The sequence below is a fragment of the Leptonychotes weddellii genome, chromosome 4 (genome assembly GCF_054177405.1).
Source record: "Leptonychotes weddellii isolate Sample4059 chromosome 4, ASM5417740v2, whole genome shotgun sequence".
Taxonomy (NCBI): domain Eukaryota; kingdom Metazoa; phylum Chordata; class Mammalia; order Carnivora; family Phocidae; genus Leptonychotes; species Leptonychotes weddellii.
In genome coordinates this window covers 16,676,212-16,703,048 of record NC_138372.1, presented here as the reverse complement: position 1 = coordinate 16,703,048, position 26,837 = coordinate 16,676,212, and the positions used below count along the sequence as shown (strand labels likewise).

Genomic DNA, 26,837 nt, shown 5'->3' with positions numbered 1-26,837 from the left:
AACGTCAGGACTGGAACTGTGGACCTTTGACTTTCCCAGACACCATCCCCTTCCCCAATGGCTTACAATGTTTGCATGATAAGGAGAGATGATGAAGCAGACAGACTGGATTTTCTCAACCTCATACCTACCTGCTCACTGGTGGTCCTGGGTGATGCAGAAAAGGCTCAGGGGAGTCCCTGAAGCCAGTTTCCCTTCTTGCTCTGACATCTGCTGGGTTTATGATGTTGTTGCTGAATGTGCCCTGACCTTCTTGCAGGCCGTGATCTGGAGCTGAGCTTTCACTGGATGAGGTGCACCGCTTCACTGGTTGAGGAAAAGAGAGGCTGACCCCTGCCCTCTATGGCCTCTCATTAAGAGGGAGTCAGCACTGAGGGACATGCAATTGTTTCCAATCCTTTAATTCTCCATGTTTCTTAACTCCTTCTTCCCCACATCTTCCCCCAGGCATCTTAAGAACAGGGGAGGCCTCTAGTGTGACTCTAGACCTTTCCCAGTTTAGGATCAAGTTTCATCATTGGTTGGCACTCCCCTTCTGGTTGTTAGTTGTTGGTTGTCACCATATTCTCATCAGTAAGAGATTTGTTTCATGTATTTATTTAAAGTAGCCTCCACACTCAGAATAAGACCTGAGCTGAGATCAAGAGTCACATGTTGAATGCACTGAGCCACCCAGGTGCCCCAATAAGGGATATATTTTACAGCCCCAGCAAGGAAAGGGTTGTTGGGCCTTGCTCTGCATATTGTGATTGCCTTTGTCTTAATACTAACCCCAAAGTAATCATCTTTGCCATTGTCCTGTGTGCTCCTCAGGGACCAGCTCTGTTTCTGATTCATCCCTGTGTTCCCAGAATTGAGCTCAAGGCCAGGTACAGACTAGGTGCCCTGTGAATATTTGAGCAGGGTGTAGACAGATGACACAGCTCATTCATTTGGGCCTAGACACTCGGGAGCCCACTTCCCAACAGGGAACTGTCCCAATAAGATTTCAACCTCTGACCAGATCTAGGTTGTTGGCTGAAATTTCCCCATTTGACAATTCATCTTTTGGGGTTTATCATTGCTTTCCCTGGCCCCCTGGAGTTTGAATTCTCTTTTAAAATCAGCCGGTCAGTGATTCTTCACCTGGGATCTGAAAGGGTTTCAAGAGGTTCACAAATCCCCCAAAACTGTATGCAGAATTTTCACAGGTGAGAAGGTACCTTTTTCTGGTGGCGACCACTAATTTTCATCAGATTTCAAGAGGGCCTGGGAGGGGAAGAGGTGAAGAGGTACAGTCAGGAGGAGGGCCGCACCTGGAGACTCTCCAAAGTCCCAGATCATGTGTTCCTGTAACTTTTATTTCACCTGTCTTGTCATTGATAGAGTGGGGAGAGCAGAACTTGCCTCTTGCCTCATAGGGTCTTTGTCAGGATTCAGTGCGTTTTTGAGGTCAGGTAAATTGGATTGGGTCTCCTATGTACGCCCCTCCCACACACTTAAATTTTAAAGAATTTCCATTGTTCTTAAAGACTGACCATGGTCCCCTTTCTCCTCACAAGCCTGGCTTCTTCCCACTAAAGGATCTTTGCACTTCCTGTTCCCTCTTCCTGGAGTGCTTTCTCAGATAAGCCTCCTTGCCTGGATAATTCCTGCTTATCCTTCAGATCTCTGCTCAATATCAAGGATGGCATCCCTTACCTCCTTGATCTAGAACCAGATCAAAACCTTGCTTCACATGCTCTTAGAGTGAACTGCATCCTGCTGCTGTGGTAATTTTGTGATTTTATATCGATTCCTGTGATTCCTGAATGGATGTCTGGCACCACCACTGGACTGTGGGCTCCAGGAAAGCAGGGACCACACCTGTTTTCCCTTCCATTTTATTCCAGCACTTGGTGCAATGTGTGCACACAGTAGGCACTGAATAATGTGTGTTAGGAACAACAAAACTGTCTTGTTTTTGCATACTGGAGTAACCCCAGCTGAAAGAGTTTCTCTAAAGCCTTTTTATTGTTTCTCTAGAGTTCCCCAGGAGGGCTTGTTCATGTGGATGGTGTGCAATGGTCATTCTGGGCGTGGACTCTGGAACCACACTGCCTGAGTTCAAGTTCTGGTTCTACCATTCACTAACCATATGGCCCTGAGCAGGTTATTTATTCTCTCTGTGCCTTGGTTTTCCTCATCTATAAAATGGGGGTGGAATATAGCATCTACTTTAGAGGGTGTTTGTGAAGATTTGCTGAATTCACCTATAGAAACCCTGACATGTGGGCGCCTGGGTGGCTCAGTTGGTTAAGCGACTGCCTTCGGCTCAGGTCATGATCCTGGAGTCCCGGGATCGAGTCCCGCATCGGGCTCCCTGCTCGGCGGGGAGTCTGCTTCTCCCTCTGACCCTCCTCCCTCTCATGCTCTCTGTCTCTCATTCTCTCTTTCTCAAATAAATAAATAAAATCTTTAAAAAAAAAAAAAAAACCCTGACATGTAAAGCATTCTTGAAGGGGGAGTTGACAGTGGCCAACATACAACAGACTCCCCAGTCTCTCTTTAGTTCCCTTAGGCTGGGCGTCAGGAGACGTGCCAGGGCTGAGGAAAAGGCAGCCCTGTCCCGGTACCCACCCAGACCCATCTCGGCCAGACTTGCAGTGAGTGTGCTTGACCATCGTGCTCAACAATAAGACACCAATTAGTCTGACCCAGTGGTGTGTTCAAGCCAGCTCGTACCAGCTCTCAAGAGCCAGTGTGGGCATCTCTTCCTAATTCTGCATTCTGTGATGGCAGATTGGTAGCTTGAAACCAAGCATAGAGGGAGTCTTTACAACATAGACTTTGGAAAATGCTACAAATCAGAGCTTTTTTGGTTCTCCTTGGACAGCTGGTTGTTAAACATTTAACGTCACACCACTACCCCAGTCTATATCCTATGCCCACACCAGAAAGATCATCGTGGTGCTTCCAAAGGGCCATGGGGTACTTATTACTCCAGTTGTCTTTAGCAAACCAGAGAGCTGAACTGCGGGCATTGGCCAGCCACACAGAGACAAGGCCTTGTGACCAACCCAGTCACCCTGAGCTACAGCACTAGTGAGCTGGTGCTTTGAGATCCTCAGATGACAAATCAGGTAATGTGATCACAGCTGTCTTCTGGATCAACCAGAGGGTCTGAAAAGAGCAGCGTGGCATAACAGACACAGCCCTGGACTAGCACCTCTAGGCTTGGTTCCCTGGCACCTTGGGCAAGTCAGTTCTCCTGTCTGGGCCTCAGTTTCCCAAGGAAGGAAAGGAAGAGGCATTGAGCAAGGTCCCTAAGGGCTCTCTCTTAGAACCATTCTCTTTCAAAGTGCAGAATCAGCCCTGGATCTCTCCATGTGGCCTTAGACAAGCCCCTTCCTCTTTCTGAGGCCTCAGTTTCTGCATCTGTAAGTGGGGAGAATTGTTCTGAGGTATAAGTGAATTGTGGAAATCATGCCCCCTGCCCTCAAGGGGTCCCAGTCCTATTGGAGACATAAAACATATATCCACTCAGATCCATGAGAAATGAGTTTCCCAAAGTGGGATTCAGGAAATGGTTTTAGTCAACATGCAGAGTTGCATTTTCTATTTAATAATTGCATACATATGCATTTATTTTACAGTGTTTCAGGAAAAAAAATCATAAATAGCAATCCACACCCAAGAGTTCATGGATACTATTGCTAAGAATAACAACACATTTTTATTTATTTTTTTTAAAGATTTTATTTATTTATTTGACAGAGAGACAGTGAGAGAAGGAACACAAGCAGGGGGAGTGGGAGAGGGAGAAGGAGGCCTCCTGCCAAGTGGGGAGCCCAAGGCGGGGCTAGATCCCATGACCTGAGTCGAGGGCAGACACTTAACAACTGAGCCACCCAGGCGCCCCAACAACACAGTTTTATTTTTTTTATTTTTTTATTTTTTTTTTTTTTTTTAAAGATTTTATTTATTTATTTGACAGAGAGAGACACAGCGAGAGAGGGAACACAAGCAGGGGGAGTGGGAGAGGGAGAAGCAGGCTTCCCGCCAAGCAGGGAGCCCGATGCGGGGCTCGATCCCAGGACCCTGGGATCATGACCTGAGCCGAAGGCAGACGCTTAACGACTGAGCCACCCAGGCGCCCCCCAACAACACAGTTTTAAAGTGAATTGTTTAACATCCAACTTAAAGAAAAATGTCCAGTGCAAAGTACAGATCATAGGGGAAATTTCACAAGTGAAGCTCCGTGAATACTGAAATCAAAAGTATTCTTCCCAAAATGGAGGAAGCAGGCTTCCTTTGATTCTGATGCTCTAGGACAACAGGTGGAAGTTGCCACAAGGTAAACTCAGGCTTCACATATGGAAGACCTCAGCAGCAATCCACAGGGGGAGAACTCCAGGATGGGGGCCTCCAGGAGAGCTTGGCAGGCTGTTTGGCAGGGTTGTTCTAGAAGCCAGCAGATCAGTTAGGGTGCTTTGGGCTGGAAGCAACAGAAACCATGCCTCCAAGTGGCTTAAACCAGGAGGGATTTTTATGGGCCTCATAACTGAACGTCGGGCTGGTTCTGTAGCAGCCCCACAATGTCTTCAGGGTCCTGTTTGTCTCTCTGCTCTGGGGCGTACAAAGCTGACCCCACCTAAGGCTCCTCTTGTACCTATTGAAGGATGGCTGCCTTCTGGATGTTGTGCTTCCTCTGGCCACAGCTAAAGTAAGAGAGAGGTCTTCTTACCTGCCATCAAACAAAAGTCTTTCCTTTAAGTCTGTGTGGGACAACTTGGATCACCTCCCCATCCCTGAACCAATAACTGTTGCCAGAGGAATGCTCTTCCCTGCTTGGCTTAAGCCTGGGTCTCTGAACCAGTCACTGGACATGGGATCACCAGGAATGTCCTGAACTAAACTGGGCTGAGGTAAACTTCCTTGACTATATTATTGCTGCTCTGAGGGAAGAATGGAACTGTTGGAGAGATATCACCAGTGCTCTTCATCACCATCATCACTATCATCATCATTGTGGGATGACCACCAAGGTCATTTCCTTTTCTTTCTGAACTGGACTACATTTCCCAGACTCCCTTGCAGTCAGGTATGGCCATGTGACAGTTCTAGCAAATAGAATATGGGCAAAAGTGATGTGTACCACTTAGCTGTCTGGCATAGGAAATGTTTCTAAGGCAAAGTTGGCAAACTTTTTTGGTAAAGGGCCAGATAACAAGTATTTGAGGCTTTACAGGACATATACAATCTCTGTTGCATACTCTTCTTTCTCCTTCCCCCTTGCCCCTCTTCTCCTCTTCCTCCTCCCCCCACCTCCTCCTCTTCTACACAATGCTTTGGAAATGGAAATCCATTTCTAGGTTTAAGGCTATATAAAAACAGACTGCTAGCTGGATTTGGTTCACAGGGTATAGTTTGCAACCTCTATTCTAGGGTGACACTGGGACCCACATGCGGAAGATGACAGAGGCACGAGGTGGAAGGAGCCTAGATCCCCAAACCACTGCATAAAGGAGAATCCCAAATAGGAGCAGCTCATTGACTATAACTGGAATGAAGAGAAAACGTTTATTTATTTTATATTTTTATTATGTTATGTTGTTATGTTAGTCACCATACAGTACATCATTAGTTTTTGATGTAGTGTTCCGTGATTCATTGTTTGCATATAACACCCAGTGCTCCATGCAGTACGTGCCCTCCTTAATACCCATCACCGGGCTGACCCATCCCCCCACGCCCCTCCCCTCTAAAACCCTCAGTTTGTTTCTCGGAGTCCATATTCTCTCTTGGTTCCTCTCCCCCTCTGATTTCCCCCCTCATATTTTTTTTAACATTCATTTTTTATTATTAAGCATAACATATAACTTATATTTTAACTGTTTTTTAAAGATTTACTTATTTATTTTGGGAGAGCAAGAGCGAGCATGTGAGTGGGGGGAGGGGCAGAGGGAGAGGAAGAGAGAGAATTTCAAGCAGACTCCCTGCTGAGTGTGGAGCCTGATGTGGGGCTTGATCTCATGACCCTGAGATCATGACCTGAGCCAAAACCAAGAGTTGGACGATCAACCAACAGCCACCTAGGGCCCCTTCACTATGTTTAAGTATACAATTTAGTGGCATTAAATACACTCACATTGTTTTGCAACCACCATCCATCCCCAGAACTCTTCATTTTGCAAAACTAGAACTCTGTCCCCCTTAAATAATAACTGGCCATTCCCACTCCCCCAGTCCCTGACCACCACCATTCTGCTTTCTGTCTCTATGAATTTGACTACTCTAGGTACTTCATATAAATGGAACCCTACAGTATTTGTCTTTGTATCTGGGTTACTTCACTTAGCACAATGTTTTCAAGGTTCATTCAAGTTGTAGCAGATGTCAGAATTTCCTTCCTTTTTAGGCTGAATAATACCCCATTGTATGTATACACCACATGTTGTTTATCCATTCATCTGTCAGTGGACATTTGGGTTGTTTCTATTTTTTGGATATTGTGAAGAACACTGGTAGACAAATATCTGTTAGATTTCCTGCTTTTGATTCTTTTGGGTATACTCCCAGAAGTGGAATAACTTTTTTTGTTTCAAACCTCTGAAATTTCTAGAGTTTCTTGATTGTAGCAAGTCTTGACAAATGCAGTTGCTCATCGTCACTATGAACTAAGGGATCTCTTGGGCACCCACTGTGTGCCAACTACTAAATGAAGGACTTTATATAAATTTTGTTTGGTTATCTGATTTAATCTAAGCAACCCAGTAAAGAAACTGAAGTTTGGAGAAGTTAAAGCAATTGTCTAAAACTACATAACAAAGAAGTCATCATCTCTGCACTTGAGAAGCTCCCAGGTAGTGGGGGAGACAGACCAAAAAAACAGATCCTTTGAACACAGCACGACATGTATGTGCTGCACAAAACTGAAAATGTTTTGAAAGTCTTTAACTCAGGGCAAAATGGGGTAGGCAGTGGTCAAAAAAGGCTCCCCAGAGGAACTGATGTCTAAGCTAAGTCCCAAGAAAGGAGGAGGCACTGGTCTGATGAAAGATTGAGAGAGAGGGCTTAGGCAGACAGATCAGCATGTGCAAAGGCCCAGAGGTGAGTGAGAGAGCACATGATTTATCTGCAAAGCTGCCAGAAGAGGCCAGATCCCAACCCACGGCTGTGGGCGCTGAAGCCTGTGTTTACCTATAGTATTGTCTTGCCTCCTGGGAATGGGGAAGAGGGAAGGGAGTGAGAAAGAGTGGACAGCAGCCTCTGAGATCCCTCCTAAGCCTGAAGCTGTAGTTTCATGATGGCCTGAACCAATCCCTTCAAATGCCTTCTCCATCATTCTCAGAAAACAGGCAACAGGGGATCCCCACACCACACCCTCTGGTCTTCACATTGTAAGTGTTCTGTGAATCTCAAGAATTCTGTGAGAAGCCATTTGTGAGTGAGAGTATATCTGAGCGTGTAATTTTTCCTCACCTTTTGGAGATGCTTTGGAGGGTCCAAGGGGTCAGGCTAAGGTTTTATCCTTCTTTGTGGAACCTGGGGCAGGCGGGCAGCCTCCTGGCCTCTTGTCTTGGTTGCTCTTCCTCTTTGGCCCCTTCTCACTTCTGCTCAGCCTCACCTCGGCCCAGTGCAGGGGCTCCTCTGCCCTTCTATTCACAGGTCTTTGGGAACTGCCACTGGACTGTCCCAGCCTTCCCGGTCCCCAGGGGGACGACCACCGAGACTCCTTGAGGGTTGGTCTGCATGTTAGCTCTCTTAATCTCACAGCTCTGTATGCCAGGCATTGTTAATAGCATGATTCCCACTTTAGAGAGAAGGAAACTGAAGTTCATAAAGGACAGCTGACTTGTCCAAGGTGAGGTTCATGCCAGGCTGTTCAGCTCCAGTTTAGGTTCTGAACCAACCTGCCATCCTACCTCTGCAGGATCCCTTGGATAAGAGCGGGGCCAGAGGAGGAATATGTGAGGGAAAAGGAAGCTTTAGAGTTTGACAGTCAGGAATCAGAGCCCACCGCTCCCCCTTCCTCAATGAGCCTGTATCGCTTAAGCTCTCTGGGCCTCAGTTTCCTGATCTGTAGAGCGGCAACCATAATGAACTTCTCATGGGCTGTTGTGAGCATTAAATGAGATGCACAAGCAAATGCCCACACACAGCATGGTGGCCTTTCCTACAGATGATGCGTTCACCTAGTCAGGACTTGCACAAGATAGCGTTGCAGATCTAGGCCTTTTGCTGGCAAACAGTCTTGGGGACAAGAGCTAGCATGGTGTTATGGAAAGTGCTCCAGACAAAGAGTTAGGGGCCCTGAGTTTAAGCTTCAGTTCTGTCACCTATTTGCTGTGGGCAGATACTCCTTGTCCCGAAGCTAGAGTGTCCCTCCCTATAAAATGGGGATAAGGGGACTCGTCTGGACTAGATAATCCAAGATCTTTCCCAGCTCTGACATTCTGGGATTCCTTGAGGTGGGACAGACTCATTGATTCATTCAAAAAACATTCCAAGTGCCCACAGTGGACACAGCACTCTAGGTCTTCCTTTTTGGGTACAACTTGTCTTCAGGAAGTGGGGAGGAAATTTGCTGGGAAATGGTTATTTTTTGCCATTAAAATCTACGTGCAAGTGGATATCCATAAGCAAAAACAAAGAAAACCAAAAACCTTCCATCCATACCTCATACCACATGTATAAAAATTAACTCCTACTGGAGAGAGCAGACATCTGACTTGCGAGTGGGCATCTTCGTTTCGCACCTGATGAAAGAGCAATTTAAAAATGAGTGATGTTGAGAAGGGCAAGAAGGTTTTTGTTCAGAAGTGTGCCCAGTGCCAGACCCTGACAAAGGGAGGTGAGCACAAGACTGGGCCAAATTGCCATGGTCTATTTGGGCGAAAGACAGGTCAGGCACCTGAATTTTCTTACATGGATGCTAACAAGAACAAAGGCATCACCTGGGGAGAGGAGACACTGATGGAGTATTTGGAGAATCCCAAGAAGTACGTCCCTGGAATAAAAATGATCTTGGCTGGCATTAAGAAGACAGGGGACAGTGCAGACTTGATAGCTTACCTCAAAAAAGCTACCTCGGAGGGGCTCCTGGGTGGCTCAGTTGGTTGGGCATCTGCTTTAAGCTCAGGTCATGATCCCAGTGTTCTGGGATCGAGCCCCACATCTGGTTCCCTGCTCTTTGGGGAGCCTGCTTCTCCCTCTCCCTCTGCCTGCCACTCCCCCTGCTTGTGTTCTCTCTCTGTCAAATAAATAAATAAAATCTTTTAAAAAAAAACAGCTACTAAGGAGTAACAGTTGGCCACAGCCTTACTTATTACAAAACAAAAATGTCTCATGACTTTTTAAATGTGTACCATATTTAAATTGATCTCATACACCAGAATTCAGATCATGGCTGGCTGATAGAATATTTCTTTTGGACAGTCCTGATTTAAATAAGATTGGCTTGGGGCGCCTGGGTGGCTCAGTCGGTTAAGCGTTGTCTGCCTTTGGCTCAGGTCGTGATCCCAGGGTCCTGGGATCGAGTCCCGCATGGGGCTCCCTGCTCAGCAGGGAGCCTGCTTCTCCCTCTCTCTCTCCCTCTGTGCTCTCTCTCTCTCTCTCAAATAAATAAATAAAATCTTTTAAAATAAATAAATAAATAAATAAGATTGGCTTGTGAATTGGCAAACTTGGCTTGTGAATTTTTTACTAAGTCAGACTAGGTTAAATGCATGTGATCAACTTTCTGAACTTTGCTAGGAATTCTGGTTCAGCAAGTACTATCACTGTTTTCCCCTTCTAAAGATATGATTGGAATTGATTAGTAACGTTCAGCTTTTCCCAGAGATGGTAAATGCCAGCTCTAAACCTGTAGGAGATTGGTTTTATATTAGATTTATATAACGAGTTATATTAATATGTTTATATATATATAAAATATATTTCATATATCACTGTTGTAGAGAACAGCAAGACTCCACTCGCTGTGTTTCAAGTTGTGTTCATTGGCCTGTTAACGACAAGGGCTGAAGATTAGTTGGCTATGTCCACTTTCTTTTTGTGGTCTTAACTATGCCAATTTAATTAACATTCCCTGCATCAAAAATGTTGTCTTTTGCCTCATGAATGGCATTTTAGTGTGGTTTATGTATCGTATTAAATAAGACTACTTAGCACTTCTCACATTTTGTAGATCATCCGTGAGTTCAGATGCTTTTAAAATTCAGTGTGACAAGATATGGCAGCAAACTTGGCTTGTGAATTTTTTACTAAGTCAGACTAGGTCATAATTCAGGACTGTCTTCTAAACAGCTATTCAAAGACACAACTGTAAAATTACCATATACGTATGATTGGTAATGGTGCTTCTGCCAACTCGTTAGAAGGGTTGGGGGAGATATATCAGCACAAATTTGTAAATTATGTGATAAGGTTTTAGATAATTAAAAAGAAAATCACATATCAAAATAAAAAGTAACTCATACTGGATCAGAGACCTAAATGTAAAACTTAAAACTGTAAGAATTCTTTTTTTTTTTTAAGATTTATTTATTTAGGGTGCCTGGGTGACCCAGTTGGTTAAGCGTCTGCCTTGGGCTCAGGACCCTGGGATCATGCTCAGCGGGGAGCCTGCTTCTCCCTTTCCCTCTGCTGCTCCCTCTGCTTGTGCTCTCTCTGTCTCTGTCAAATAAATAAATAAAATCTTTAAAAAAAAAGATTTATTTATTTATTTATTTGAGGTGGCGGAGGGGCAGAGGGAGAGAGAGAGAGAATCCCAAGCAGACTCAATGCTGAGCACAGAGCCCCATGCAGGGCTCGATCGCATGACCCTGAGATCATAACCTGAGCCGAAATCAAGAGTCAGATGCTTAACCAACCCACCCCGGTGCCCCAAAACTATAAGACTTCTTTTTTTTTTTTTAAAGATTTTATTTATTTATTTGAGAGAGAGAGAATGAGAGACAGAGAGCATGAGAGGGAGGAGGGTCAGAGGGAGAAGCAGACTCCCTGCCGAGCAGGGAGCCGATGCGGGACTCGACCCGGGACTCGATCCGGGACTCGATCCGGGACTCCGGGATCATGACCTGAGCCGAAGGCAGTCGCTTAACCAACTGAGCCACCCAGGCGCCCTTAAAGAAAACATTAGGAAAAATCCTGTATGATCTTGGATCAGTGAAAGATTTCTTAGGTGCAAAAACCCCAAACCATAAAGGAAAAATTGATCAATTAGATTTCATTAATATTAAGGACTTTTGCTTTTCAAAAAGCACCATTAAGAGAATGAAAAGACAAGCCACAAAATTAAATAAAATGTTTGCAAACAACAACAAAAAATTAAATTGTTAAAAAAATAAAAGAAATATAATCAAAGTAAATAAAAACAAAAAGTTATAAAAATATAAAGAAATAAAATGCAAGCAATAAAATGTTTGCAATCAGGCATCTGATAAGGAACTTTTTGTCCAGAATTTATCAATGCTCAAAACTCAATAATAAGAAAATAGCCAACCGAATCTACAAACGGACAAAAGATTTGAACAGATACTTCACCACATAAGGTGCACAGATGGAAAGTGAGCATGAAAAAATTGTCCCGCATAAAATTGTAAAAATTAAAAAGACCAGCTATATCGTGTTGATGAGCATGTGGAATAACTGGAATTCTCGCTGGTAGGAATGTAAAATAGTACAACCACTCTGGAAAACAGTTGGGCATTTCCTTAAAAAGCTGAAAACACACCAGCCATATGATCTAGCCATTCTACTATGAGGTTTTTCCCCAAGAAAAATGAAAACCTATATCCATACTAAGATTTGTGCGTGAATTGTCACACCAGTATTATTTGTCAGAGGCCCATACTTGAAACAACCCAAATGTCCATTAACAGGTGAGTGGATAAACAATTCAATGTGGTACATCCTATAGCCATACAAATGAATGAGCTATGGATACATGCAACAACATGGATGAATCGCAAAATAATTTTGCTGAGTGAAAGAAGTTAGACAAAAGAGAATACATACTGTGTAATTCCATTTTTTTACAATTGTAGGAAGGATAAACTAATCTATAGTGAAGAACGCAAAGCAGTGGTTGCCTGGGGGTTGGAGAGTGTGCGGGTAGGGGCGGGAGGGAGGGATTTCAAAGGGGCTATTGGACGTGATGGATATGTTCATTGTCTTGATTTTGGTTATGGTTTTAACAGTGTATCCATATGTCAGAACTTCTGAAGCTTTACATTTTTTATTGGCCTATTTATAGGCTTATCTATTTTTTATTGAGATATAATTGACGTATAATGTTGTATTAGTTTCAGTTATACAATGTAATGAGGCGATATTTGTAAGAAATTGTACATTTTTATTTTTTTAAGATTTTATTTATTTGACAGAGAGAGACACAGTGAAAGAGGGAACACAAGCAGGGGGAGTGGGAGAGGGGGAAGCAGGCTTCCCGCGGAGCAGGGAGCCTGATGCAGGGCTCGATCCCAGGACCCCAGGACCTGAGCCGAAGGCAGATGCTTAACGACTAAGCCACCCAGGCGCCCCAGAAGTTGTACATTTTAAATAGGTATAATTTACGCTTCACCAGCCCAGGGTGAGAATTTTCTTTTTTTCTTTTCTTTTTTTAAAGATTTGTTTATTTATTTTAGAGGGAGAGAGAGAGACAATGTGTGCCTGAGTGGGAGAAGGGGCAGAGGGAGAGGAGAAAGAATCCCCAAATCTCCAAGTAGACTCCCCACTGAGTGCAGAGCCCAAGATGGGGCTGGATCCCACGACCACGATCACGACCTGAGCTAAAACCAAGAGTCAGATACCGAAACCAGTGAGCTACCCAGGCGCCCCAGGGTGAGAATTTTCTAATAAAGCCTTTTCTGTTGCCTCCCCTGCCAAAAAAAGTATAGTTTATTGTATGTTAGTTATACCTCAAAAGGTGTTTAAAAAATCAAGGTGCAAACATAGAATTGGTAGTGACAGAAAAGGCAGTCAAAATATGTTAGGACTGAAAGATGTTACAGTTCATATGAATATGTTATAGCAAATATAATATGATACCAATCTGGTAAGCACACATGCACGTGCACACACACACACACTCACACACACAAGAATCTAGCAGAATCTTTTACAGTTAAAAATGCACACATACCCTTTGTCCGGGCAGTCTTACTTTCAGAGATCCCTCGTGCATGAGGAAAAATGAGTGTGCAAGATGAGACTGCCATGTATAGATGTGCAGGTTGTTCACTGCACAAGGACACCAGGCTGAGGGGCATGTGGGGCTGGAATCCAGCATACACTCTACTTGCCAAGCCAGGGGAGTGCCTTGTTACAGGCCCATGTCTGCCTGGGGAGGCACCTTTCGCTGATTCGCACAAAAGTTTTATATGGTCTAGGTATAGCCCAGTTAAAGATGCCACAAGATGACTATTAACTCAGGATGATTATCTGCTTTTGCAAAGCAGAAACAACCTGGATGTGTACGTATAGGGGACGGGTTGAAGAAAGTACCGCCCAACAATACAATGAAAAAGTATGGAGTACTAACAGGAATGAAGTTGACCTAGAGGATGTCAGACAGAATATTAAATGAAAGAAGCAAACTGTAGAGGGCTGTGTTCCGGACCACCACGAGATCCTCACGCATGCTCCTTGAAAGCTGCTCAACCATTCCCTTGATTTTCTGCTTATATTTTCCTTTTCCCTCATGTTTTTCTGAACATTTTCCCTATTGATGGTTGGAAGTCAGTCAGCCAGCCCTGGATAGCTGTATTTAGTGTCTTTATTTTTTCTTTTAAGTAATGTCTATATGCAACATGGGGCTCAAAACCACAACCCCAAGATCAATAGTGGCACGCTCTACCGACAGCCTGCTAGGAGTCCCTGTATATAGTTTCAGTTAACAAAAAACATAAATCTCAGGCATAGAAACTATTCTGTATATATAAAATAAGGGAATTTTTTTTAAAGCAAAAGGAACATATTCATGTAAATACATACATACGCATATATATTCCCAGGGGCTTAGAGAAGGTTTACGTTCTGTGTGTTGGGAGGGGAAATGGAAGCCTATTAACTTTTTTTTCCACACACTTCGGTGTCACTTGACCTGTTACCATTGGCATGTGTTATTTTTGTAACAAAACAAAACAGAGTGTGTAGTAGTTCCTTGTATTAGCCATACTACTTTTCTGTATGTTGGAAATCACATCAAAATAAAAAAACTTAAGTATTTAGAAGCAAAACAAAATGAGGACAATGAAGGTTTTTTCCCAAGGAATGAAATACTAAACTAACAGAAACCCCCTCCTAAACTGTCAACTACACGGAACCGTCCCAGATAAAAATATTCAGGTGAAAAAGGGGAGTGTGGGCGGGAGTGGGGGGAGGGAGGAGGTGCTGGGTGTGACTTTCCTTTGGGCTCTGGGATCAGAAGCCCGTTTTCACTCGATAATTCAGGAACCGGGAGGAGTTTGAGCCTGGGGCCCTTGGCTCCTATGTAAAGGGGGATTGCAGGGAGTCTGTGGACCCCCTGACATTTTAGGAAAATGTTTCCGTGTGCATTTTTGTGTGTCTGTAGCTCTGACCGGATTCTCAAGAGGGTCTGCCATGTAAAAGAGGCTAAAATCCATGACTTTATCTTTAAGTTCTGTTTGTTTGGAGAAACGATTTCAGCGAGCCCACCTCCGTGCTGAAGACTAGCAGGCAGAAGTGGCATGTGATTTGTATTAATATATTCATTATAAGATAATTCACAAGAAAACAGGAAAACCTAGAAAGTCATCCTAGCTGAGATCATCATTTTTTACCTTCTTGTCTTCATTTCTACTCTCTAAATGTTCTACAGTGAAGACACACTATTTTGGCAATAATAAAATGTTATTATGAATACATTTATTATTATAAATATAAATATGTCTATAGCTAGGTGCATACACCAAGCACTGGAGGGAACCACACCCAAAATATGAACAGTGTTTATGCCTGAGTGATGGGGTTGTGGGTTTTACACTTTCTTCTTTGGATTTATCAGGAGTTCCTATTTTGAAGTTATTTTGAAGCAAGAAACCTCTTCCCTCCTGGTGATCGGTTTTAATTCTACCCCCTCAACTGGCACCAACCCCCCCCTTGCCTCCTTACAGCCCCTCTTGGCCCCAAGTGGCCCCACACTCATCGCCTTGTTTGGGTAAAGAGGGGAACCAGGACAGGGGGCTTGCCCAGGCATGCTGGGCTGACTTTCTTTTGGGGCCCAGCCCCTGAGTCACTTGGGAAAACTTTAAACACACACTCTGGACACTTTACTCTCTCTCCCTCCCTGCGCTCCCCCCCGGGGGGAGAGAAAGGGTTGAAAGAGCCAGCCATCAAGAGTTAGGCTAGGCCAGGCTCAGACAGGCTGAAGGGAGGAGGGGGCCTTCCCAGATTTATGGATTTTTCCGGCATCAGAGAAGCTGGGTGAGGATCCGGGAGTTTGGGCGCCAGGCTGTCTGAGCTCCAATTCCGGCCCCACTATTTCCCCCAAGCTGTTGCCTTCACTCCTCAGGGCCCCCTTTACCTTCTCTGCAAAGTGGCGTCATGATGGTACCAATAAGGAGATTGTGTGATAGGAAGATATATTAATTAGAAAGAGTATACATTCCACCCCCCACCCCCGAAAAAGTCATCCAAACGCATATCATTTCACAGTAGGCCAAGCAAGCAAATTGAAACCTCTGCAGGCCACAGCCACATGGTTTGTAGGCTTTGGCTGGTAAAGGAAAACACGAGACCCCTTTGTCAGGATTGGTCTTGTATGTGGGTGTGGAATTGTGTAAGGTCTTGGGTTCATCCCGAGGTTCATAACTATGAAATTCCAGGGAAGTACTTTATGTCCAGCGTCCAGGTTCGTGCCCAGCATGAAAACCATACTCAGCATACAAATACCTATTTCCAGGAGCAGCTTGACCTCCTGCACCCCCACTCAAACCTCACCCCCACCCCCTCCCCACCAGGCCTGGAGCCACCCTGAGTCCCCATCCACCACTACTGTCCCTGGCTTCCATGCAGGGACTGTTATTCCCTAGATAAGTGCCCAGGCTGATTCTCTCCTAGAAATAGAATGTAAACAGGGTAGGGGGCTTGTGGTAGAAATCCCAGAGCCCCAGAACTCCTAGCTAGAAGTAGAGTCCCAGTAACGAGTCAAAAGGGGGAGTAGGGTCACTGGGTGTGTGCTCCTAAATTGCCATTCCTCCAGCTGGGATGCTCTTCCTCCTCTTTGTTTGGCGACCCCCAACTTGTCTCTAGCTAATGCATCATCTCCTCCAGGAAGTCGTCCTTGTCCACCCTCTCCCCAGTCTGAGTCAGGGGCCTCCGGGGCTCCCTTGCACCCTGCTTACCTCATCGCAGCACTTGGCACAATCCAGTATAATTGCCTGTTTCCTTGGCCAGCCCTCCCCTCCCCGGCCCCACACCTTCCCACCCCAGAGAGAGCGGGGAGGAAGGCAGGGAGTGGGTTTTATTGTCTGTATCTTGGGCACGTAGCACAGGGCTCAGAGCGGGCCCTCGTAATCTGGTACTTCAGTAAACGCCTGACTCTTAGCACAACAATTTATAGGAGAAAGGTTAAGAGTCTGGGCTGTGGATCCTGACACACCAAGACCCGACTCCAGTTCTAGTCTCCCTGGACCATGGATAAATAATTTTCTCCTTGGGCTCTGCTGTCCTCTTGGATAAAAGGGGGGTAATAACAATCCCCACAGTGCGGGTTGTGGCCAGAATTAAATGCAAAAGTCACCACAAGGAATTGGCTCAGAGCCTGCTACACACAGCAGATGCTCCATAAATGCCCTGGTGCTCCTGGTTCCTCAGCCGCCATCATGTGGCAGATAGAACTCTCCACCCACTCAGGGGCGTGGGGACAATGAAGGGCTCACCCAGAGGGGGACCCAGGGAGCCAGGCCTCCTGAGTGGTTGGCTTCCTGACCTGGATCCAGGGCTCCTTCTGAGAGAAGAGGCGACACCCTGGCTCACCCGTCCTGGGGCTCAAAGCCTGGGGCTCCCTCTCTCCTTGCCAAAAATTAGCCTATCTCACCCTGTGAAACTCAGGTGGGTGACTCAGAGACCAGGCAGGCCACCTTGCTTGCTGCTGCCAGGGCCGGGCTCATGGGCAAGGCCAAGGCGTGGGCCGTCTGCACACACCCAGGGCCGCGGGACCCCAAAGCAGCTGGGGGCACCCCTTCCTCCCTCTCAGGACAGCCAAGGAAGCCCACCTCCCCCACCCCTTTCTCCTCTTTCCTTTCATTCCCACTTGTCTGGCCTGTTTTCTCGCGGAGGTGAAATGTGAGATCTGTCCTTAGAAATTGTCTAGGGGCTAACAGAAGTAACGCCAGAGAGTGAGGAGAAGGGGGGCTGGGCTCGGGGCACCACACACATTTGGCTTTTCACCAGTCCGTCCCTCCCCAGCCCCCAACTGCCCTCCCACGGGGGACAGCAGGGGCCAGATGTGTTCACACCCAAAACACAACAGTTGTTTCTGGAAATAGTCTGGGAGGGTCTTCCTACAGCAGCCATTCTCCAAAGGTGGATTCCTTGGGGTTCCAGAGACACTTTAGGGGGTCCACAGGTCAAAACAATTTTCCTAATAGTATCGAGACGTTCTTTGTCTCTTTCATTCTTATTCCCTGACAAAACTCATTCTCTGGAGTTTTCCAGAAGGTACATGACATGTGGTATTGCAACAGATTGAATGCAGTAGTGGCCACAAGAAAACAGACATTGAAGAGGTCTGCAAAAATCGGAAAACAATGCCACTCTTCTGGCTTTTTTCTTACTTGGAAAATATTATTTCTTTTTTAAAATTTTTTAATATTTTAAAAATTTTTTATTTTTTTTTAAGGATTTTATTTATTCATTTGAGAGAGAGAATGAGAGCACAAGCAGGGAGAGAGGCAGAGGAAGAGGGAGAAGCAGGCTCCCCGCTGAGCAAGGAGCCCAATGTGAGGCTCGATCCCAGGACTCCAGGATCATGGCCTGAGCCGCAAGCAGATGTTTAACCATCTAAGCCACCCAGGCATCCCTCTTTTTTTTAAAGACTTTTATTTTATTTATTATTTGAGAGAGAGAGAGAGAGAGAGAGAGAGAGAGAGAGAGAATGAGTGGGGGAGGGGCAGAGAGAGAGAATCTCCAGCAGACTCTCCGCAGAGCGCAGAACGTGACTCCGGGCTCAGTCTCACCACCCTGAGATCATGACCTGAGCCGAAACCAAGAGTCGGACGCTTCACCGACTGAGCCACCCAGGTGCCCCTGCAAAATATTATTTCTTATAACAATATGTTTTAATGCCTGCATCTAATGAGTTTATTACCCTTACTTTAAATCCGGGTTTCTCACCCTCTGCACTATGGCCATTTCGGGCCGAGTAGTTCTGTTGTGGGGCCGTCCTGTGCATGAAGGATATTGGCATCATCACTGGCCTCCGCTCGCTTGTCGCCAGGAGCGCTCACTAACCCCCCGTCATGATGAACAAAAATGTCTAGACATTGCCGAGTGTCCCCTGGAAGGCAAAATTGCCCCCGGCTGAGGATGACTGCTTTGAATGAATTATTGAATGAATTATTACTACAATTTCTCAGGTTTCATTTCTCTCATGAAAATTAGCAACAGATACAACCTGCAAAAACTCTCAATAATACTTACGAACGTCAAGTGGTCCCAAGACTTAAGAAGTCCTAGCGACACACAAGCCATTGTGGGCTTGCTGATAAGGACAGAGGGTTGCCTGTCCCACATGGTTTTGAAGGCCCACAGAGTGAGGGCAGGATGCTCGGCCCTCTCGCGGGGTGCCGCCAGAGATGTGAGTCAGCCTCCCCAGGGGGAGGGGGCTATATTTTCCCTTTGAAATAACATTTATTTTATTTTTTCAAAAAATAGAAATCAGCACATAAGGTGGAAAGCATGCAAAAACACAAGGGGTGAGTAAGAACCCCGAATTATTGCACCACCCAAGGAATAAGTACACATCACATTTCAGTGTTTGTCCTAACATTTAGGGAACTGTCTATAAAGTTGTGGCCCCAATTTTGTATCAGCGGACCCTGCGAGATGGCTCTCTCCCTCCCCTCAGTTCAGGAGGCCCCCCCGAGATTTTCCAAAGTAACCTAAGTTGCCATCTGTGGACCAGGCAGTGGGTGACTGGCCACGTAGCGAGACTTCTGGAATGACCACAGAGCCAGCTGCCTCCAGGATTCACACCTGCCCCAGAGCGTCCTGGCCACTGCTGGCCAGTGCCTGAAAGCACACCGTTTGAGCAGCATATTCCTTTCATTCGGGGCGCTGTTCCCTTGCACACCTCCTAGAGGTCTTTGCAACCTTCCAGCTTAAAGCCCTCAGCTCCCCGTTGTCCACAAGTCTGCTTGAGCTAATGACAGCTCCCAGTGACTTACTGCGCTTACTGTATACCCACCAGGCTCGGAGCTAGGTGCTTTCCGCATCCTAACTCACTTAATCTCATGACCTACCAGAAGGTGGGCATTACTACCTCATTCTACAGATGAAGTAAACACGGCACGGAGCAGCTAACTAACTTGCCCAAAGCCACACAGCCAGCAGCAGATTTGAGCCCACTTCTGACGACGCCAAAGTCTGTGTTCCCAGATGTGCCACTCTACGTGCACATATGTCCCTTATAGATCCCTCCCTGCTCCTCAGCCTCTTCTCCCAGGAACATCAACAGCAAGGGCTCTGGACACAGATGAATTCCAACCTTGACTTCCTCTTAAAATAGCTGTGTGACTTGGGGGAAGTCACTCAGCCTCTCTGAGCCTCAGTTGCCCCACCTACAAAACAGGAGTAGTAATAATCCTGACCTCACAGGTTGCTGTGAGGACTCAGTGATGTAAAGCATGCTAAACCCCTAGCACTGAGCCTGTGGCCACTAGTACATGTTCAATAAAAGAAAAAAAAAAAATCCTTGACCTGACCACACCAAGATGCTTGTGGGAGCCCCTTGGCCTTTGTATGCACTGTTCCCCCCACCTGGAACATCCTCCACTCCTTCACTTTGAACTCTTATTCGTTCTTCAAGACCTTGTTCAGGCTCCATGTCTTCTTCAAAGTCTTTCTTCCCCTCCCTCTACCCAGCCTAAGCGCTCCTTCCCCGGACACCTGCAACTCTGGTCTTAGAAGCGCAGGCCTGCTGTTAAATCTTAGGTATGTCCAGGCCCCACCTTCCACCAGCCGGATCAGCACCGCCAGGGTGGGGACTGGATCCTGTGTCATGATAGGCTTCCCTGTGGATGAGGACACACGGCCAGTGTATATCCTCTAGGCCTGCAGCACATCCTCCTATAATTATTCGTTTCCAGGGCAGAGGGGCCCTTGAGGGCCAGAAGGGGCCCCCTTGTTTGTGGATCTCCCAACCGCTCCAACACTCACTGAGCACTTACTCTATAGCAGGTTGTGTTCTAGTTTAAGTGCTCTGCTTATACCATCACCTCTAACCCTCAAATGATCCGAGGAAGCAGCTATTGTTATCAGGCTGGGTTCTGTGGATTGAGTCACTCCACCTCCATCCCACCCTCCTGAAGCAGGTGCGAGAACATGCCTCGAAAATTTGCTACAACAACGGGGGGAGGCTGTTATTGCCCAAGGTTATTGCCCAAGGTTTTTTGGTTTTGTTTTTTTTAAAGATTTTATTTATTTGACAGAGAGAGAGAGAGAGACACAGCGAGAGAGGGAACACAAGCAGGGGGAGTGGGAGAGGGAGAAGCAGGCTTCCTGCGGAGCAGGGAGCCCGATGCAGGGCTCGATCCCAGGACCCCAGGATCATGACCTGAGCCGAAGGCAGACGCTTAACGACTGAGCCACCCAGCCGCCCCCGAGGTTATTGCCGAGCTTTGAAATCCATCCCCATGGAACGGCCCAGTGAAAGACTGGGATGCCAACACAGACTCGGCCCTTGAAGACAGGGAGTCCTTTATCGACTTTGGCTTTGCCAAAACTTCCTTAGATGCTCCCACCCAACCTTTTCTCCATCTCCCCCTCACTTGGAATCAGACCTGCTTTGCAGTCTCCCAGTTTTGTCTGGCTCCCTACCTATTTTCTCTTATTCAGGCAGCTCCCCTAGTAAGATCCTTGCATGCTTAATTCTGTCCCTGCATCTGCTCCCAAAAGACCCAGATTATCTTGGTGAGAAGGTTAGAAAGTGAAAAACTACATTTCCCAGACTCCCTTGCACCTAGGGTTCTGGTTAGGAGTTATATCCTAGTGAGATGTTTGTAGGTGGAGGAGAGGCAGAACCCCCTTTTCCTTTTTAGTCATTCTGCTGGCCAGCAAAGGTGGGGACATAGGACATTTTTCTGCAGCAGATTTGGAGTGCCCTTTAAACACAGGTGCCAAGAGGCAGTTGCACTGGCGGCTTCTGGATCTGCCTTCCTGATGAGCCGTGATTAGCAGTTAGGGGTATGTCTTGAGCCTGACCTCAAAGTTGTAGTAGCTTCTCAGTGCATCACTTCTCATGGTTCCCAGAGGCCCTGCCTAGAGCTGATTCCCTTCCAGTGATTCTGTAATCTTGTAATTCCCCATGTTAAATCTCTCTTGTTCAACATGCCTTGAACGGCTTGTTTCCTGCGCTAACATGGGCATAATTATTATTCCCTTTTTATAGAGGAGAAAACTGAGCCCAGGTGGTTACGGGACCTAGCACAGGGACAGGTTGGGCAGGGGACAGTCAGCTTCCAGCTATGCCCTTCACACTGCCCCCCGCTGTTGACAGCACCCCACACCCTGCTCAGTGTTCCTTCCACTGGGCAACGTCCGCAATCACTGGAGTGGAAGAAAACATTACTTCCCACTTTATAAATGTACTCTACTTTGTGTTTTCAATATGATGATTTCTTTTACCCACTTCATCCCATAAAAGATTTCAGGTGTTTTTTACTTCTAGGAAAAAAATCTTCCAAAAGACAAATCCAATCCAATTTTGTGATGTGCTTAAGAATTGCCTTAAAATACAGGGGGCGGGGAGAATGCAAAACTCAGCAAAAACACATACTTTTTGTTTTGTTTTTTAAGATTTTATTTATTTATTTGACAGAGAGACACAGGAGAGAGGGAACACAAGCAGGGGGAGTGGGAGAGGGAGAAGCAGGCTTCCCGCGGAGCAGGGAGCCCGATGCGGGGCTTGACCCCAGGACACCCCGGGATCATGACCTGAGCCGAAGGCAGACGTCTAATAACTGAGCCACCCAGGCACCCCAAAACATATGTTTTTAAAGCTAAAAAGATATGTGGTCTTTTTCTTATTCTAAAAGCAATATGCCTTCATTGTATTAACAAGCAAACACACAAGCATACAACAAAAAAGTAAAGATAAATTATTTAAAATTCTACTCCCCAGAGAAAACCACCATTAACATTGTGTGGCATGGCCTCTGTACTGAGAGGAAAATTCACATTCGTTACCACACCTTGTACATCCTACATGGCCTGGGCCTGTCACTTCTCGGTACCCCTCTCCTCCCACTCTCCCCTCACTCACACTGCTTCTGCTCCTAGAGGTTCCTCATAATAGGCAGACACGCCCCCACCCCAGGGCCTTTGCACTTGCTGTTTCCTCAGCCTGGAATGCTCTTCCCTGATCACCTGTGGCTGGCAGCCTCGTTTCCTTCAGCATTGGACTCAACATTCACCTTCTCATCTCCACTGGCCATCTGATTTAAAATTTTACTTCCCCCTTCACCTATTCTCCACTTTATTTTTTCTCCTTAACACTTACCACTGCCGAACACATCCTCCACTTTACTTTCTTGCTCCTCATTGTCTCTCTCACCAGAGTGTCATCTACATGAGGGCTGGGATTTTTGTCTATTCTGATACTGGACCGGTCACACAGATGTGCTCAATAAATATTTATTGAATGAATTAATTCACATCCAGGAGAGTTCATGCTTTCCACTGTTTTGAAAATTTATCATTTCACAGTATGGAATAAAAGATCTGACTATAGGGGCGCCTAGGGGGCTTAGTCGGGTAAGATGCTGTCTGCCTTCAGCTCATGTCATGATCTTGAGGTCCTGAGATCGAGCCCCGCATCGGGCTCCCTGGTCAGTGGGGAGTCTGCTTCTCCCTCTCCCTCTGCTGCTCCCTCCTGCTCATTCTCTCTCGCTTGCTCTCTCTCTCAAATAAATAAATAAATAATCTTTTACAAAGATCTGACTATTTGAAAGCCACTGCCATGAAAAGCCAGGGCCTGTGACCCGTGTACCCACGGGCAGTCGGGCTGTGACATGTGTATGCAGCCATCCTTTCGGATACTGGTGAAATGGTTTCAGATTCTTCCCAGATCCCTCCAACTCAAGACCTGAACTGGCCCCTAGCCTTGGGGAGGACAGTGTTTTATAGGGAATCTGTCATCCAGAGCCACAGCCTCCAAGGTGGGCAGCAGAGTGGGGCGGCTCCAAACCTTGTCCTTCGAGATTCCCCTTCTCTTTGGGGGCCTCCCACTGATCCCTACTGTCCTGGGGAGAGGAGCACAGCGCCCCCTTCGGTAGTCAGCTTCAAGTGTGGCCTTGGAGTTTTAACCTTCATGCCCCACAGCGCAGCTGAGACTCTTGAAACCAGACGCTACTGAGGCCAGGGAGGATATAAGGGAAAGAAGCACAAATGGTGTCACACAGCTAAGTTCTCTGTGTCACACGCCACTCACCCGCAGTGCTGGATCCAGCGAGCTCAACAAATGCCCAGCTCCCTGTCTACCTCTGTGTGCAAGAGGTGCCCTCTCCCCCACCCTCAAGAGAACCCTCCACCTGGAATGCCCAAAGTCTTGCACACCCCGATCACAGGGAACGAAGCCCAGAGGGATACAGATGCTCCATCCCTTTGTCGAAGGCCTGCCTTCTAGAGCCTGTCTTCCTGACCCAGGACATGCCTGGGAGAATCAGCTCCCTCTAACCCTAAGGCAGGGACAGAAACGGCTCCGTACACCCTTACCCCTTGTGCCCATTATCCAGCACAATCCTCTTCCCCACTAAGCTCAGATACGAGCTCAGAATCCTTCTCAACACAATGCCCCACCAAATTCATTGGGGTTGTTGGGTTCCATCCAACCTAACTGCCATCCTTGACTTGTGCCCTCGACAAGGCAACCAGCTCAGGTAATAACCCTAGCAACCCAGACTGGGGGAAAGGAGGGGCAGTGTTATTTCTTCCTAGGAAATCACTCTTTGAAGAAACCAGGAGCCTATCAAAAATGGAGTACAAGGGGGCGCCTGGGTGGTTCAGTTGGTTAAGCGACTGCCTTCGGCTCAGGTCGTGATCCTGGAGTCCCGGGATCGAGTCCCGCATCGGGCTCCCTGCTCGGCAGGGAGTCTGCTTCTCCCTCTGACCCTCCTCTCTCTCATGCTCTCTGTCTCTCATTCTCTCTGTCTCAAATAAATAAATAAATAAAATCTTTAAAAAAAAAAAAATGGAGTACAAGGTCTCAGATACTGCCCTTCCTTGCTACCACCACCTTGTGGAGAGGAAACTGGGAAGAAACCCTCAAGAAAGGGCAGAAGGGGAAAGGGTCAAGAAGGTCAAGGGTGAAGTTCAGGGGAATTTGTCGCCAAGAACAAAGGTCATCCCCAAAGGGCCCAGCTTGGTTACTAGAGGCTTCAGAATAGCAAGTTGTGACCTTTATTCCAGAACATAATCCCATTTGAGCCGCACAACAGTCTCTGTGGGGCATCCTCTTGGGAGCTCAGAGCTTAGGCTCAGCACTCCCGAGTTGTTTGACCTTGGACAACCCTCACTGTCTCTGAGCCTCAGTTTCTAGGCCTCTAACCAAGGTTCTCAATTGGGGGTGATTCAGCCGCAGGGGCACTGGACTTTGTCTAAAGACGTTTTTGATCATCACAACTGGGGGGTAGGGGTGTTCCTGGCTTGTAGTGGTTAGGGGCCAGCGATACTGTTCACATCCTACAATGCACAAGAGAGAATTATCTGTTCCCAAAAGTCAACAGTGCCAAGGCTGAGAAATCCTGCTGTCTCATAAGGGGATAATAACACCAATCTCACCGGCTGGCTGTGGGGATCAAGAGAGGAAGTGCATAGAAACTCCTGACTTACATGAAGTCCTCCGTAAGCAACATTGTTGCCTCCCCGAAACCTGCCCTAACAACGGAGCTTGAAGCAGAGCACAAAGTGGAGCCGGAAGATTCCAACCACACAAAAGGCAAGATGGTGTGCTGCAAAGTTAGAGTAGCCTGCTCAGCTAGCTGGCCATAACTTCTAGGGCACCAGGAGCCCATTGCCCATCCTGGTTTACTAGAATTCATATTATCATGGGGTTGTACTGAATTGTGTTGTCATTCCTATTTTATGGATGTGAAGCCCAATTTCCCATTGGAATCACGCCCGCCTGAGCACTCGCTTCTCCATCTTCGGGGACTTCTCCATCTCCAGCTCGCTCCTTCCAGTCTGGCGTGGGCTTTGAAACCACCATGTGATGCCTGTTGGATTTGTTTGTAAACCAAGAGTAACTAGGTTAAAAATGAGGATCAGAGGGTACTTTCAGGAGAAAAGTCATAGGTATTGGTGCATGAACTTTATATTGCCTGTTCCGTGTGTCCAGAGGCCTTTTTCTTTTCTTTTTTTTTTTTTTGCTTACTTCCTGGTTCACAGATAAGGCTGCCTGATATGGGGTCTGAAGAGCAGAAGTATTATCGTCACCTGAATAAATTCTGTCTGCTTTGGAATGTATTATATCATTTTTTATTGTGCCTTAAAATGACTACCTTAGGTTGGACTTAGAAGAATTTTTTTCAGCAAATACATATTAGGCACCTACTCTATGCCAAGCACAGTGAGTACTGAGAGCCAGCTGGCCAGCATGGGATCCAGACCTGAGCACGCACCTCAACGTCACAAAGAGTTATCCAACATTTCGTTAATTCATCAAGAAATATTTAATAAGGGCACCTGGGTGGCTCAGTTGTTAAGCGTCTGCCTTCGGCTCAGGTCACGATCTCAGGGTCCTGGGATCGAGCCCCGCGTCGGGCTCCCTGCTCCGCGGGAAGCCTGCTTCTCCCTCTCCCACTCCCCCTGCTTCTGTCCCCTCTCTCGTGGTCTCTCTCTCTTTCTGTCAAATAAATAAATAAAATCTTTAAAAAAAGAAAAGACATATTTAATAAGCCCCAATGTGTGCCAAGCATTGTTCTAGAAATTCACTAACCTTAAACCTTTTATCTTCCAAAATTACCATGCAAGGGTGGTCTAATACTTGACAGACGAAAAAACTAAGTCACTGGTTCAAGATCACACCTCCAGGAAGGGGTAGAGCGGGGCCTGAGCTTGCAGCCCCTGCTCCGCCCCCTCCCCACCCAAGGCTTCCGACTCCCCCAAGAAAGTGTGGTCTGACTGCTCTCTAAGAACCTTGCATGGAGCGCTTGGCTTTGCTGGGCTCCTGGAGCTGTGAAACGGGTTATTTTGTTAAGCCCTTTACAAACTCCCCTGGTTCCACCCTTGAGAGATACCTAAGCGCCAGCCTCCCATGACAGAGGGGAAACCCAGCAGATCTGGGGCCCTGGGGATGCTGGCCCTGTGCCATCTGTCTCCAGCCCCGGAGTCAAGGCCTGGCCGTGAGGACTGAGGGCTGGCAAAAAAACAGAGGGCAGGGGGGCACCTGGGTGGCTCAGGTGTTAAGCGTCTGCCTTCGGCTCAGGTCACGATCTCAGGGTCCTGGGATCCAGCCCCGCATTGGGCTCCCTGCTCAGCGGGAAGCCTGCTTCTCCCTCTCCCACTCCCCCTGCTTGTGTTCCCTCTCTCACTGTGTCTCTGTCAGATAAATAAATAAAATCTTTAAAAAAAAAACAAAAAACAGAAGGCAGGGCGAGGGGTCAGCAATCCATCGGGACAGAGGGGAGGTT

General features: G+C 46.7%; 1 pseudogene; it reads left to right on the top strand.

Moving 5' to 3' along the window:
- The first annotated feature begins 8,742 nt into the window (after positions 1 to 8,742).
- LOC102732406 (cytochrome c pseudogene) overlaps positions 8,743 to 26,837 on the top strand; it is a 55,495-nt pseudogene continuing 37,400 nt past the window's right edge.